Genomic DNA, 16,278 nt, shown 5'->3' on the forward strand with positions numbered 1-16,278 from the left:
ATATCCGCCCTAGAGAGTATGTTAGCAATCACACCGCCCCAGTCTAATACAATTGTAGCCGGGGATTTCAATGTAACTTTTGAACCTCTGAGTGCGGGTGATCTAGTAGGCACTGCTGAAGAGGACGCTAAATGGGACATCCCGCCTCTTAGTCTAGATCCGATTAAAAAATGGTCCCAGCGTACCATCCAAATCAAAGCCCTTAGTTTGGAATATGACTTAAGAACTGTTAATGGGATAACGCGCTCCGACCAAAATGGAGCAAACACTTTCAATCGATTATGTTCCCCTTCTAGGATAGATTACATCTTTATGGATGTCCGATTATGGTGGTATTTGGTCGATATGATAGTTGTGCCCTCTTTAGATAGTGATCACAACCCACTCTGCCTACAACTAAATAATATTTGGCAGCTGTTTGGGTTTAAGGCACGTAATCGCCCCACATTGGAAAGTAGAGAGGTCACCCCTTCTAATTTTAAGCGTCGCCTGAAATGGCACAAAGTCTCGCAAGATGAAGGTAAATTATTAAGTATTAGGGAGGAGGTTGTTGCCAAGAATAGAGAATTGACGACACTCTATAGTGGCACGGGGGATCAACCTAATTTTAACTTTAATAGTTTTTATCAAGATGCGATAGATAAGCGGAGTTCATTTTTCATTTTAGAAGGGAAATCTGCTAGGAAATTTGACCAACCAAAATCTAGCAATCCTTGGTACTCCAATAAATGTAGGGACAAAAGGGCGGCTATAGCACTCAGTATCAGGTTGAAGGACCCAACTGCTGTCAAAATAGCCAGGAAAGAGTATGCAAGGGTCTTGGTGGAGGCCAAACAAATTTGGAAGGAGGGTCACTGGCAGGAATTGAAGGAGGCATCGATGCAGAGGGATCCCACCCTATTCTGGAATATAATTAACCGTAGGGACAGGAAAATTGCGAACCCAATGCCTAATCGCATTACTTGCCAACAATGGCAGGAGCACTTCTCGAATCTTTACTCAGGGGAAGATTGCTCGGAGTCCATATCTATTGAAACCGCTCCAGTTACTCGAGAAGACTATGAAATAATGGACAGGTTTGATCTCCACGAGGTGGAGCAAGCAATACATAGCATTGCCCCAGGAAAGGCAGCAGGCCCAGATGGACTTTCCGGGGACCTGCTCGTGTATGATCCCATGCCATGGGCCCACCTCATCCTCCTTGTTATGAATTTGATAGCAAGAGGATTTGCTGTCCCAGACTCCTGGAAAGGAGCCGAGGTGGTCCCAATATTTAAAAAGGGGAATAAAGCGGACCCTGCCAACTACCGGCCAATCAGTCTAATTGACGTGATACAGAAGGTGGTTGGCAGGGTTCTTCTCCTGAGGATCAGAACCTGGATAGAGGATGGAAACATCCTGTCACATTTTCAAGCAGGTTTCAGGCAGAAGGTGGGAACAATGGACCAGGTCCTTAGATTCTTCATGACCTATTGGAAGTCACTCCTTTTGGGGAAAGGGAGTTTGTACCTGGCTTTCATAGATCTGAAGACCGCTTTCGACCTGGTCCCTCGGGACAAGCTTTGGAAGGTGATTCAGCACTTGGGTATGCCATCTTACATTCTTGACTTTCTAAAAAGATTGCATACTGGTAATTATGCAAGAATTAGATGGGGAACCCAAGGGGAGGTGACCGAGAGGATCGTGGTGAACAGAGGGGTCCACCAAGGATGCGTGCTGCCCCCCACCCTATTTTCACTATTTATTAATGGGGTGGTAGGCTACGTCAATGAGGAACCAACAGATGCTCCAGTGTTGGCAGGAGAGAAGACACCTACCCTCTTGTTTGCCGACGATACTCTCCTAATTTCCAAGTCACTGGGTGGTCCACAGAAACTGTTGAATAGATTTAACTCATTTTGTAAGGAACAGGGGTTAACTATTAACACCAGTAAAACCAAGTTGATGACCATCAACCCTTCCAAACGCTTTAGGAATAACATCACCCTAAACGACGTCCCACTGGACGTGGTTGAGTCCTTTGATTATCTAGGGATTAGAATCTCGAAAAGCATGAAGTGGACCTCACATCTAGACAAGATGCTTTTAAACTATAAACGGGTGTCCGGGGCAATTGTTAGAGAGCAGCATCTCTCTGTGAGCAGGCCAGTCGCCCCGGCGCTTGCTTTCTATGATGGGAAAGCATTACCCTCAGCCCTCTGTGGGGCAGAACTTTGGGGTATGGAGAATATTGGAGGTTTATCCAGGTCTGAAAATATATTTTTAAGAGACCTTACCTCGCTCCCTACCTCCACCCCTGAAGCCTTTGTTCTACGATACAGGAAGGAGGCATATTCAGGATATTGCTAGGCTTCGCCCCTTGCTCTTCTGGGTCCGCCTTAAGAGGTCTACTGAGCTGTCCAATTATGCTGCGGCTTTTGATGAGTTGCTGTCAGTTGACTCAGCGGTACAAAAGGGGGTGGTGATGGACGGAGCATCTGAATCAATCAAACACTCACACCCAGTCAAAAGATCTGGGTTTAATCCATCACCGTTCTTTAGCCCACTCTGCCACTCCAGTTCAGACATGGCTATATGCAAATCAGTCTGACCCTGTGCCTCATGGGAACAGTCCAGCCCGAACTGCCAAGCCATGCCTTCCCTGGACCGGAAACAAGCTTCCGAGGACCGGTTTCTGGCATTCCAGCCGTCTTCAGCCCAGCTTGCTTGAATCCAGTGGCAAAGTGAGCAAGGGACTCACGTCTGAGCAAACCCTGCCACACTTATGGTGGCCAAAAGCGGTACAAAAGGGGGTGGTGATGGACGGAGCATCTGAATCAATCAAACACTCACACCCAGTCAAAAGATCTGGGTTTAATCTATCACCGTTCTTTAGCCCACTCTGCCACCCCAGTTCAGACATGGCTATATGCAAATCAGTCTGACCCTGTGCCTCATGGGAACAGTTCAGCCCGAACTGCCAAGCCATGCCTTCCCTGGACCGGAAACAAGCTTCCGAGGACCGGTTTCTGGCAGGACTTAAAGCTTGCCTATTGGGACTGGGTGTCGAAACGTGACCTACCCACCCAACAGACAGGGAAACTCACCGAGGGGTTCTTTGAACACAAAAACATCTGTAGACTGGAACCCTATCTCGACTTCATCCAGGTCCCTAGGGACAGAACCCTGTACATGAAGATGAAATTTGGAACCCTGCAATTTAACACTGTAACATCATTATGGAAAGGGTCCAACTCAGTTCCTGCACCTTGCCCAAGCTGTGCTCATCCTGACGAGTCTATTGCTCACTTCTTTCTAGCATGCCCGGCTTATAAAAATGCTAGAGGAAAGTGGCTTAAGCCAGTATGTAAAGCACTGGGCTTCAGGAGCCATGTTGATGCCTTGCGCATCCTGAAAAAACTGACACCTCCTCTCTGACACTGGTTTGTGGAGTAGCCAAATATCTGGGGTGCGCTTGGTTAATACGAATAGAAGCCTTAGGTAAGAACGTGGTGGGCCCTTAGATTTGAAAGATATGGGGCGATTGACCTGTTGTAATATCTTAATGTTGGGAAAATATTCGGCTCCTATTCCCTTCCTTTTATGTTTTTGTGATAATTTATTTATTTTATTTTATTTTGAGAGTTTTATATAGTGCGAACAAGATCTTTGCAGATAACAGAGCGCTTTACACAGGCAGGTGGAAGGGTAAGGGAACAAGGGGGCATAGTTTAATCATCATTTTTAAATTATATATAGTATGGCTTTTTTTAATGGTTTTAATTCATATGGTCACTATGGCATCTGTGTTTTTTTTTTTCCTCCTTTTCTAAAAGTGGCCATTTTATCATGTGATTTTATATATGTAATGCTTTTATGATAAATCTTTTATCGAATAAAGCTTATCTACTACTACTAAACACTGTCAAAATACAAGAGAATCGTTTACACCTGCTGGTCTTACGTAAACTTTCTTAGGGAAAACGCCAAACTGGTTGATTGACATTTGTACCTATGCAGTTAAAAAAACCTCCATGTACTATACTTAGAAGTCGCGTACTTGTGAGTTTTTACACATAACGTATCCCCTGCATTAGGCCACATTCTGCGATTTGTGCTTCTGAGTGTGCTATATCTACTGCGTTTTTGTGTCGCTTCCGATTAAACCTTCAGAAAGTTAGGTGCGTCATTGAGGCGGGTCCCATTGAAATACTCCTTCCTGTGCGATTATCTAAGCAGCGCTTTTTTGACCGAGGGCGCGCGCATAGTCACAGCCTGAATACAAATGTCGAGCTTTACTGTATTGGCGCTCAAAAATCTACGAAGGTGTAAGGCATGCGAGCTGTTCTACGGCAGCACCTGTCACCCGTCCCTTCCTAAACTAGACTCCCACACATGCCACACTTTCTTCTGGCGCTGGCGGTTTGCTCTCAGCGTGTCATCTCGTAAAAAGATGGTCACACCTTCTCAGAATGGAAGGGGAAGCGTGCGGCCATATCGAACCGCACGCACAATGACGTGCTCCCTTTCCAGATTGCTAAGGCTTGGCTTTAAACGGAAGACCGCGTACAAGCTGTCAGCTTGCGCGAGCACTGGCGTTTCTGTTTTGCCACATGCATCCAAATAACCCTACATCTTCACTCATATCTGCCCCACTTACCGTCCATTAGCTCTTTCATTCCCCTCTTGTCCACCAGTAACACCTCCTGCTGTCCCTCACCCTCATATTTAAGTCATTTCCTGTCCCTACCCAACTTCCTTGCCCCTCCCAACTTTCCGTCTCCCATGCAGGTTGTAACTGCACATGGCGCTGTACCAGTGTGACACCTCCAGCCTGCCTTGGCTTTCTTTTCAACACAACTTTCCATGCTGGAATTGTCTGAGCCCTCCCTGGATAATGTGCTGCATGACTAACCACTTATAAGGTCCCAAAGGCGAGACCTATTGGCTATGACAATGCTTGTTTATCATTGGGAAGTCACAAGTCATTTGTAGCGGTGCAAGGGAGTATGTAGGAAAAATATAGCTTAACCACTGACCTACGTAACCCTGTGCTTTCCTGCACAAAAGAAATGTAAAGTGTGCACATAGCATTTTAGTTTTAGCTGTTTGTACTCCTTGTAACCTAGCTTGGAAGTTCCCAATTTTAAACAATTGTTCCAGATAAAATCAGAGCAGCACGTGGCAAACAGAACTACCACTGCACAGAATCTGACCTTTGATTAAATCATACATCTTTCCGTTCTTTCCAAAATCGGCTACTAAAATACGGAAATAGTTCTCAGTGGTACTGGCAAAACTTTCTTCGCAGCTGAAAGCTGCAAGCCCTCCTCCCAACAGTATTGTAACAAGGGGAGAGGGGTTGGCCTAACGGCTAAGGCGCTCGACCTCGGACCTGGGGATCTGGGTTCGAGTCTCGGTAACGACGCCAAAAACCTCCTGTGATTCTGGGCAAATCACTTAATCTCCCCGTGCCTAAAAAAATGAAAGTGTGTCCTCATGTAACGTAACTGGTGCTATGTAAAGCGCTCTGATACCTGATTCGGTTCGGGTCTAGTTCGCGCTATATAAAACTCTGCAAAAAAAAAAAAACAAGCAGTTTCAGGCGCCTTCCGACATCTCTGCTGCAGGCAGCCTGCAGTGCACAACAGTGACAGCTCCTATATATCACATCAGTGACAGGTATGTATGTATATACACATGTATAAATGTGTGTATATATATATATATATATATATATATATATATATATATATATATATATATATATATAAAAAACTGTTTCCCAACTCAAACGTCTCTATCACAAAGTTGAAAATTCCAAAAATCAATATATTCAACGAACCATTAACTATCACAAGCTTATCAATCGATTGGAAAAAGACAATTCTATTGTCCTCAGAAACGTGGACAAAGGCGGCAATACAGTCATATGGGATTAAAAAGAATACATCAAAAAGGCATTATCACAATTGAGCGATCAAACATGCTACATGAAATGTAATGGGGCAGAATTAAAACAAATATGCAAAAATTATAATGCCAAACTAAATACTTTGATAACAAAGAAACTATTAACCAATAAGGAATACAATTTATTTTTAAATGATCACCCAGTTACTCCGTCAATCTATTTTATCCCTAAAATCCATAAAGATTCCCAGGATCCACCAGGAAGGCCAATTATATCAGCCTGAAAGGGATTTTTAGAGCATACATCTCAATATGTTGACTAGTTCATACAAGGGTTTGTCCAATCATTGCCATCGTATGCGTGGGATACTAATGACTTTTTAAACAAACTGAATGACTGTACTTGGCAAAGTAACTAGCTTTTAATAGCACTTGATGTGACCTCACTTTATACAAGCATAACACATTGTGATGGGTTGAATGCACTCAAACATTATTTGTCCAGAAGACCAGATCAACAGAAACAACATAGTTAAATGCTAGCTGAAATGGTGTCATTCTGTTTGGACAATAATGTATTTATGTTTAATAACATGCTGTATAAGCAAGCCAGAGGTGTAGCCGTGGGAGCCAGCTACTCCCCCAGCTATGCATGTCTTCACATGGGCTGGTGGGAGGAGCTGGTACTCAAAGTGAAATACAAGAAACAGATACAGAATAACATGATTGTATGGCTTCGCTACATCGATGACCTCTTTGTAATATGGAAGGGCACACAACAGGCAGCTCAGGCGTTTATCAACACCATCAATGAGAACACATTGAACATACACTTCACGGCCACAGTCAGTACAGATTCAGTAAGCTTTCTAGATATGCAGGTGTATATAAAAGACAGCAGGATAGAAACAAAGCTTTATCTAAAGGAGACAGCAGGCAATGCGACCCTACATGCCAGCAGTGCACATCCAAGGCATTTATTCAACAGCATCCCCTATGGGGAAATGCTGAGACTCAAAAAAGTAAACAGCGACCCAGCCACTCTCGATCAGGCGAAAGTGGAAAGTAAGAGAAGACTCCTGGAAAGAGGTTATTCATCTAAAATCATAGACAGTGCCATTGCTAAATCCATGACAATAGAATGCTCAGATTTGATTCAGGGCAAACACAAAAGAGTAATCAGTGAGATAGAATAACAGGCCAATCCCTTTGCCACCTAAACAACAAGAGCTGAGGATAATTATGGAATTTAGCAAGCAAAACAAGGAAATACGCAACATCATAAAGCGCAATTGGCCTTTGGTATTAGATGACCCTATTATAGGAACTTCCTTACCCAGCAGCATTTCAATCACCCGCAGCAGGGCACCATCGATGAGAGACAAACTGGTCAAAACAAGCCCAGAGATAATAGAAAGCTGTAGCTGGTTATCAAAACATAAAGGGTTTTTCAAATGCAAAGTATGCAAATCATGTCAACAGGGGGTCAATACAACAACATACACCACCCCTTTTGAACCCCAAGAAACAGAAGATCCACAAAGTTCTAACGTGCAAAACGGAATTTGTAGTGTATGTCCGTGCGGCTTACAATACATTGGGAGCACAAAACTCCAAGCCCACAAATGCATTTTACAGCATATGCGAGCCATTAACAACAAGGACAACACATACCCCGTTGCCAGACACTTCAGGGACCCTCACAACTCTAAAAGCGAGGATTTGAAATATTTCCTCATAGACTCAGTACCTGCAAGTAGGAGAGGTGGCAACAGGGAGGAAAAATTACACAAGTTAGAAACCAGGTATATTTTAGAAATGGATTCGAAACAGCCAGGGGGGCTGAATGTCAGACGATTTATACACCAGCATCTAGTTAAGCACAGCAACAATGAAAGAGAGGAAATAGGTATCACCGCTGCTATAGGATCTATATTATAAATACAATGAATTTTTAACTTTTGTACTGGATATTTTAAGCTATTTATGTATTTATATATTTATATATTTATAGAATTGGACTTATTCTATCCATTGTACGAAATAGCCACCCTTTTATTCTACTAATTCCATTTTAGACAAACCGGGCATTTAGATGTCAATAGACTTTGACAAATAAAAATAAAATAACAATAGTCGATACAACTGGCCCACTGTCTTGTAAAGAAAAACTTTGTGGGTTCCCAGGGTATTGAAGCTGTCACTACAAGCGGAACCCAGTTGGTATGAAACTTTAATACATAATATAAGTTTGTCTAAATTGCAATAAGGCTAACATGAGGTTTAATCTTTGCTGAAAAGCGGACAATGACTAACTGAGGTAAACCCTAGTATTCCACGTCCGCGGTCAGCACATCGGCACAACTTTTTAATATTTATGCACATTTTGCCCTAAGCACTTTTTTGACAGTCACGACTATTTGTAAGTTTGATGTAATAAGTTTGTATGTCATGGTTTTCTGCAATTTGCACGTAGGTAAAAATGTTTACAATGACATCTATATTGCTTGGAGACAGTAATTAAGGCAGCCACATGAGTATGGGCGATGTGTGCTTCTGTGGTACAGCACTATACAATCTAAAGCGTCTTTCAATATTAAATAGAATGTTAGCATGAGCAACATAATCAAATTTACATTTATGTACCTAATTTTTTACTCTTGTTTGACATGTGATTTGCGTTTTTTTTTATAAACCTTGGAATTTTGCTGTCAATTTTACTACAATTGTATTTATGAAGTATTTCACCATGTCTATTTTAATTTACTGTTTACCTTGAGAAACTACAAACTACAAAATTGGTATTTCTTCTATTGCCATGACTGTTGCACTTTTGGGTAATTCACGTAAAGCACATTGTCACTATAAAAATGACAAAAACATACCGCAACGTTGTCATGTGATCAAGGCTCCTTGAGAGTTGAAACGCGTAATGGCGGCATCCAAATAAACAACTGAAAGAAACTGTTTCTGTGGTCCGTGTCCATAGATCAATCTAGAGTACTGGCGGCAAGTGCAATATATATATGTATGTATATAGATGTGTGTGTGTGTGTGTGTGTGTGTGTGTGTATGTATATATATATATATATATGTATGTATGTATATATATATCCTAGAGGTGAGCAAGGACGTAACTTTACTGGCTCTGGTTTTGTAAGTGCCCTTTGCCTACGCGACTACATCATTTGGGGTCGTCTGCACATTGATGGAGCCGGTGTGCTGAAGTTAAATGTTTCTCTGAGTGTTCATTGAGCTATGCGTTCTAAATCTGATTGTGTTGAAACTTTAGCAGTAGTATTACGAAATTTAGATAAATTCCATGAATAATAGATTATCACATACAGAAACATGTGCTACCTAGCCTGTAGCATCGTTGGTTGCAATCAGATAGGCTAGTAAGAGGCCATACACTCCACTCTCTATTTGGAAATGTGAGAATCTCAGTTTACTGATTCACCCTCACCTACATTTTCCGGACAGATAAACATGACAGTTTTTTTTTTAAAGTAAGCGCTTATGAACATTTAAACGTTTGGAAAATATGGCCTTTGTGCAGGCATATCTGTGTTGATAGAAAATGCAGTGTGATTGAATTTACCTAGGTTTTTGGTAAACATTGATTAGAGTGATAATAAATGGACAGGATGGGACAAACACTTAGTTCCATTTGTAATCTTCGAGTATGTTACCTTTCTATTATGGTAGGTGCAAAGATGCACTAAATTCGTCATGTGTTGCAGGTATTACTTGCCACTGTGGCAGGGAAAATAACTATGAATCCCCTGTCTATAGAATAAAATCCCACTTTTAGGGCTGCGGATGTAATGGGCATTTAAGCAATTTTCAGCTTGTTTTACCCCTAGAGCAATCTCATTCCAAGAAGTATTTGCTCGGATCTGCCGTCCCCTCGCCTCTTGTTTGTCACCTTTTTCACTTCCTTTCGTTTTTGTGTGTGAAGAAAAAGCACTGGAAAAATAATAATGCATGGAAGGCCAAGTAAAAGTTCATTACTCTATGGGATACGATAACTATGCTTTAAATAATATACTTTCTGTGAATCTCATTTGAGTTGTATGGTCTTCATTGCCAAGACTTGTTAATCCAAGTCTACAAAAACATGAATAAGTGGGGGAAATAGCTATTAAGTTATGTGGCACAAAACTATTGTATTAGATTCTGATGATTTAAGCTTTTATGTTGAACCCCTTTGACCACTGAGAGTTATTATCTCTTAAATACTGAACATTTTTGTTTCACTTTTTCACATCTAACACCCAATAGCTTCTTTTTTTTAATAAAAAGAAAAGATGTGAACATTAGTATTTTTCCCTATTAGATAAGATTGTAAAAGTACTCCGTTTGTGGGTTTCTGTTGATGCCTTCTCAATAAATGTCCAATATGGTGACTGTAAGCTCACACTAACTTTTTAATATGTTCTCTTTATCCAGTTATCATAAGTAAATGCTGAAAATCTTAATTTTTCCTTCTGATCTTTGTTACAGATGGAGTTGAACATACCTGTATTTCCCGACATTCTATCGTTTTTGTAACAGGTACTGTTAAACGTTTGGGTTTTCTTCTTGCCTACAGAAAAAAAATAGAGTGGGAACATGTGGGTACCTAGAAAGCGTGGACGTTTAATGTAGCAAATTGTAATTCAGTGACTTCTGCCTTGTACTTTACAAAACCAGTCTAACCAGAATAATTTGAATACACTCGAATGCCAATAAAACAAGATTGCCTCAGGAAATCTCACAATGTAAAGAATTAGTGATGATATAGGTTTTTCAAATGGTGTCCTCTAGCACTACGTTTGTTAATTCACCATCATATTTAATCGGACAAATCTAAACCTAAGTCGAGTGGCACCTAACCCACCAAACCAGTTCCTCTTCCCAGCAGGTTTAGATGGAATGCAACCGGCAGCTCGAAAGTTGGCTCAGGCTATTGAGACCTGGCACGTATGCTTTTAACAAGCAACTGTTTATCTCGAAAGTGCTTGTTTCATTTAGACACATTCTGCTTTTAAAAGTTGCAGTACAGTGCTCATTTGAGAACACTGTGTGTGAAGATGTTTTTCAGTTGATGTTCCCCACCTTTTGAACATATCAATTAGGAATGGCATTCACCACAAATAGAGGTGCAGATTTTAGCACCATTAAGCGCTGTTTTTCTCATCATGAAGGTTGAAAGCCTACGCAGGTCTGTCAGTAATTTCCCATGCAAATTTCTCTTCATTCTCATATGTAGGTAGTGGGGGAATCAACAGTGATTCATTTCACTAGATATGTTTCAGTGATGGAGCCTTTATACTGACCAACAGTTGCGTGAGTGTATCCCCCGCTGTGTGAGAAGAGAGGAAATAGAGGTGAAGAAGAAGGGATATGAAGCGTTTAGAAGGGAAACAGTGAAGGAAGAATGAAGTAGGAGACAGGGATGCGATTTAATGTAGTGAGAAGGCAGGAAACAGGAGACTAGAGGAATGGGACCTGGAAGGAGCAGAGCAATGAAGAAAACAAAGGAAGGAAGTAGGGTAAGGAATAAAGTAAGGAAAGCAGTAATTAACGAACGGTGGGAACGACGATAAGAGGTCATAAAAATGTTATGGAGTAGTAGCTAAATTGGCTACTTTTTTAAAAATAATTTTTTGAGGGTTTTGTAAAGGAAGGATGAGCGCATATCAATGCACACATTACATTTCGAAAGAAAAAGAAAATGGCATTGTACATTGCATGCATGTGCACATTGTGGCTCACAAATAAGTGTCGGCATCATCCATGGCAGTATTTAGGAATTCAGCAGATTACATCCGTATAACAATAAAGGTGTCTAGGAAGCAACTCTACTTAATTAAGAACTATCTTAACTCCCTCCTTCCCCTCCCAACCAACGGGGACGCCTATCTTTCTGAAGCAAAGAAAAGAGAAAAGGATGGGCTATCATATCTGCACTTTTTGCTGTTGTATAATGTGCATGCGTTAGTTTGTGGATGCAGAGTATTGAGGGTCTTGGGCATGAAAGTCTGGTTATGTTCGTCTACATCCGGACTGTTGTGTGATGTCGCCGGTGCTTCAGTCCTGTGTGGGGTTAGAATTTAAGTGTAGGCCGATGCGTGTCTCCCTGTATCTCGGTTGTGTCCTGCTAGTGGAAGGGTTCCGGCAATATTAGACTGCGAACATGTCTAACGCTTTAAAGGACTCAAGGAGATCCCAATTCTTGGCAATGGGCTTTTTCCTCCATCAATGGTGTTCTTCCCTCCGCAAGACTCTACTTTCCGCCAACCCCCACCTCTCAATCTCCTCCCTCCTGGCTAATAGGTTAGGTGGAGCCACCGATTTCCTTTACTTAGTGATCAGGCGTTTCACTAATATTAGTGCAAAGTCTTAGAATTTTTTATGTGCTTTGTAACATTTCAGACTGGGTACAATCCTAGGAAACTGCTCTCCGCTGTGTGCCAGGTGTGCCCTCCAACCACCTCCCGCAGTGCTGCAGCTATTTGTGTCCAGTATATGGAAAGAGCAGGGCAAGCCCATAACATATGTGCTAGATCAGTGTCTAGCTCAGAACATCGTTGGCAGGTCGCTGCAATCGAGGGAAATTTCTAAATTAAGTGTTTTAAGTTTTACCAGTTTGATTCAATCATCATGGCTTCAGGTGTGCCATACCAGTGTCATAAGTAACACTGTTAGCACTCTAGTTGTTCCTTAGAACCCTCTGGGGGGCTGCAGTAGAACAGCGCTCTAGTTCCTTAGAACCCTCTGGGTGGCTGCAGTAGAACACAAAGGAATCAACTGTCAGACTTGATTTTCATATGGCTGAGAAAGTTAGCGTGAATTCACAGAAAATATGCTCTCATTTTAGTTTCTGGAGCACCTTCTACAACTTGTATTGGGAAATAATCATTAAACAGTTGTCTCAGACATTATTCTTGAAATCCCAGCAGAAGGCTTTTTTTATACAGGGTAAATTCACCTTGGAACACACCACAATTCCTAAATTTAGTATGGTACCATCAACGAATGATGTATATTGAAAGTAAAATCTGTTATCACCCTTTATATGTTCTCCTTTTTGTGACCCTCAAAACCTTCCATTCACTACAATGCAGTTAGGTAGGCTGAGATCATGTATATTGGCCCTAAGATGGCTTCCAACAAATCCTGTTTTTTAAAAAAATAAATATATTTTTAGTAATCAGCTTGAAACACTGAAGTACAGAGTTCCACATGCGAACCCAGTCAGATATACAATGTCTGTATAATAGTACAAACGTTTTTGTCTTAAAAGTACAACATCAAACATAACTGTATCCCCTCTCCCATCCTCTCCCTTACTGCAATCTCTGTTGGTAGTTACATAGCAACTTACAATTCACAATTGTGGCACCTTACACGAGTAGTAACAAGCCTATATAATCATTTTCAACGTACACAGTTATGCATTATACCTGCTGCAAGTAGGTACATGGTTAGCAGAGCCCAAAAGTCCTTGGGCCTAGAAGCCTCGGGCAATTCCTCTGCATATATACCCAGCTGCTCCTTACAGTAAACTAAATCTCAAACCCACTTTTGAACAGTTGGGGTGGTTCTGCCGCCCCATTATTGTGCCATTGCCGCTGGGCAAACAGGGTTGAGATCGCGACAATTCGCCTGTTGCATGGCTTGAGCTTCTTAACCAACCCCAGCAGACATAATTCCAGATTACAGGCCACATTTTCTAACACAACCTCCGTAAGCACTGTTACTTGATTCCAAAATGCATATATTTTAGCTCGGCTCCATGCAAGATGCATAAAGTCTGCATCATCCTGCCCACATCTTCTACATCTCACAGTTTCCCTTAGGCCGAACTTCCGCAATTGGCTTGGTGTATAATATAGCTGATGCAGATAATTGAAATGAATAATACGGAGATTACAGTTTGCCGTCAGTCTGCCAGTCAGTTCTCAGCAGAACTTCCAATGTTCCAGTGACCTTGGGGACCCTAGCACCGCATTCCATTTATTAAGTGAAGGAGGTTCAATGATTTCATTCTCTCTCATAGATGTGTTATACAGTTTTATCAAACCCCTACTTTCCTCCCCATCCATCACTGCCTGCAGCGCTTTAAATGCTTTCGGCTCTGCTGGAAAGTAAGGAAAAATAGACCTGACCGCCTGCTGTTCCCTAATTTATGTGAAGCCCAGCATTATGCTATGGTCCCGCCCAGCTTGCAAGTCCGAAAGCACCTGAACTGGCCATTCTTATATAGATCTCCCAGCTGCCTAACCCCTGCCGCCCTTATTGCCCTCAAAACTGCCTGCTCCTGGGTCGCAGAAATATCTGGATGTGTAGCAATCTGTAGCGCCGGGGCGTATAAATAGTCTGGTTGCGCCCGCTTAACCAAAGTCTTCCATGCCTAAGCAGTGCATTTAACAGAGTGAATTTCAGATCTTGGGACTCCCTCCCCCCTCCCCCGCCCCTGTCCCCTCCTGACAGCGCCGCCGCCACCAAAGGCACCGGGTGCACAGTGTCTGCTTCCATCGGAGCATGCGGTAGGAGCTGCTGCCCCCGTACCAAAAATGCACAAACTGCATCTGAGCACATAAATAGTATAACAGCATATCGGACTCTTCAAAGCCTCCCCGATCAAATGGCATGTCTCAGCTACATCTATGTTTCTTGCTGCCCCAAACTATAGTCAGTAGAGCCATCTGGAGCATATTGAATAGTGCAATATTGAGTCTAATAGGGATATTGACAAACAAATAGAGGAGTTTGACAGTATCGTCATTTTCGCCACCGCGATCCTATCCGCCAGCGAGAGAGGCAGTTTAACCCATCGTACTGGTTGCTTAGTAATTTGTGTGATGACTCAGCCATAGTTCATAGAGAGTATCTTGTCCTGATCTCTATGAAGCCATACCCTTAAATATTTCACCTGGTCAGTAGACCACGACAGTGGGAAATCCAACGCTACCTTTTGAGTGCCTGCAGTCAGCAGAAAGACTGTTGACTTCGCCCAGTTAATCCCTAATCCGGAATATCTGAAAAAATTTCACATATTCTCTCAATAGCCCCGGTAGATTTTGAGCAGGTTCACCTACATAAAGCATCATGTCGTCCGCGTACAGTGAAACCACAAGGGGTCTCGGCCTAAATCGCAACGCTGCATGAGCATGTTTTTGACGAATTTTGCAGGCCAAGGGTTCCAGCGCAAGTGAAAAGAGCATCGGAGACAAGGGGCATCCCTGGCTTGTGCTTCTCTTTATTGGAAATTCATTTGAAACCCAGCCATTAACTCACATTTGGGCCTCTGGCTCAGTATATAATAATTTAACCCATTTAAGGAAGAATGGTGGTATACTCATTCTTAGTAAACATATATTCCCACTGCAAGGAGTCGAATGCCTTTGCTGCATCAAGCAGATCAGCCACTGCCTGAAAATCCGACTCAAAGTAGCTAAAAGCTGCAAAAATAGTTCGCAGGTTATGCGTCGTAGGTCTCTTCGGCACAAACCCCGACTGGTCCGGGGGGATTAATGTGGATACCAAAGGCTGTAGCCTATTAGCGACCATTTTCGCTAAAATCTCAGTGCCTATATTGATGAGGGAGAGAGGTCTGTATGATTCACACCTATTTGCCACTTTGTCTGGTTTCAGCAATGTAACAATAAGTGCTTCCTTTAGAGTGGGAGGTAACTTTCCAGTTTTGTATGCCCCTGCAAAGACATCTAATAGTCTAGGTGCTAGTTCTTCTATATTCGCCTTGTAGAACTCACTTAGGAGCCCATCAAGGCCAGCTGACTTGCATGTTGGGAGGGACACTATGGCTATTTTTACATCTTCCTCGTCAAAGGGTTGCATAAGGTATTCCCTTTGACCCTCTGAGAGCCACCCAAGTGCGATATCATCCAGATATAAACATATATCAGCTTCAGACACCTGTGCTCTGTCGCCATAATGTAGAAGTCCAACTCTACCCTGCTGATCTCTGACTTATTGTGTTTTGCAACCCCATCCCTGTCTAGCAATTCAGTGATGTTTTCCTGGCACCTTGGCATAGATATCTTCTGGGCCAACGAACGGCTAGGTCTGCCTCCCTCCCCATGGCACCTTGCTATGCTCCTCCTAGATCTATGCACCAATTATTGATCTACGGTTATGTTCAGTCACCAGGTCCCTTATTGTGGCCAGTAGTTCTGATGCAGGGTTCTGCTCATACTCCCGTACCAGAGCTGAGATCTGTGTCACCAGCTGGCTAATTCTACGCCTTAAGTCCTTAAAAACACCCACCTGTGCACTTTTACATTCTCCCGGATCGTAACTTTAAATGCCTCCCATAACATTCCTGCACTATCCACTGAACCCTCGTTGTTTATGTAATAGTTTCTGATTGCATTT

General features: G+C 42.4%; 1 protein-coding gene across 17 annotated transcripts in view; it reads left to right on the forward strand.

Moving 5' to 3' along the window:
* MTMR3 (myotubularin related protein 3) overlaps positions 1–16,278 on the forward strand; it is a 1,335,997-nt gene that overhangs the window by 264,789 nt on the left and 1,054,930 nt on the right. For 14 of the 17 annotated variants that reach the window (XM_078667211.1, XM_078667215.1, XM_078667214.1 and 11 more), the window contains one exon: positions 10,399–10,449. The exons of the other annotated variants lie outside the window; for them this stretch is intronic. The gene's annotated coding sequence lies outside the window, so the exon portion shown is untranslated. The remainder of the gene's footprint in view (positions 1–10,398; positions 10,450–16,278) is intronic. 17 annotated transcript variants of the gene reach the window in all.

The sequence above is a fragment of the Lissotriton helveticus genome, chromosome 11, assembly GCF_964261635.1.
Source record: "Lissotriton helveticus chromosome 11, aLisHel1.1, whole genome shotgun sequence".
Classification (NCBI taxonomy): domain Eukaryota; kingdom Metazoa; phylum Chordata; class Amphibia; order Caudata; family Salamandridae; genus Lissotriton; species Lissotriton helveticus.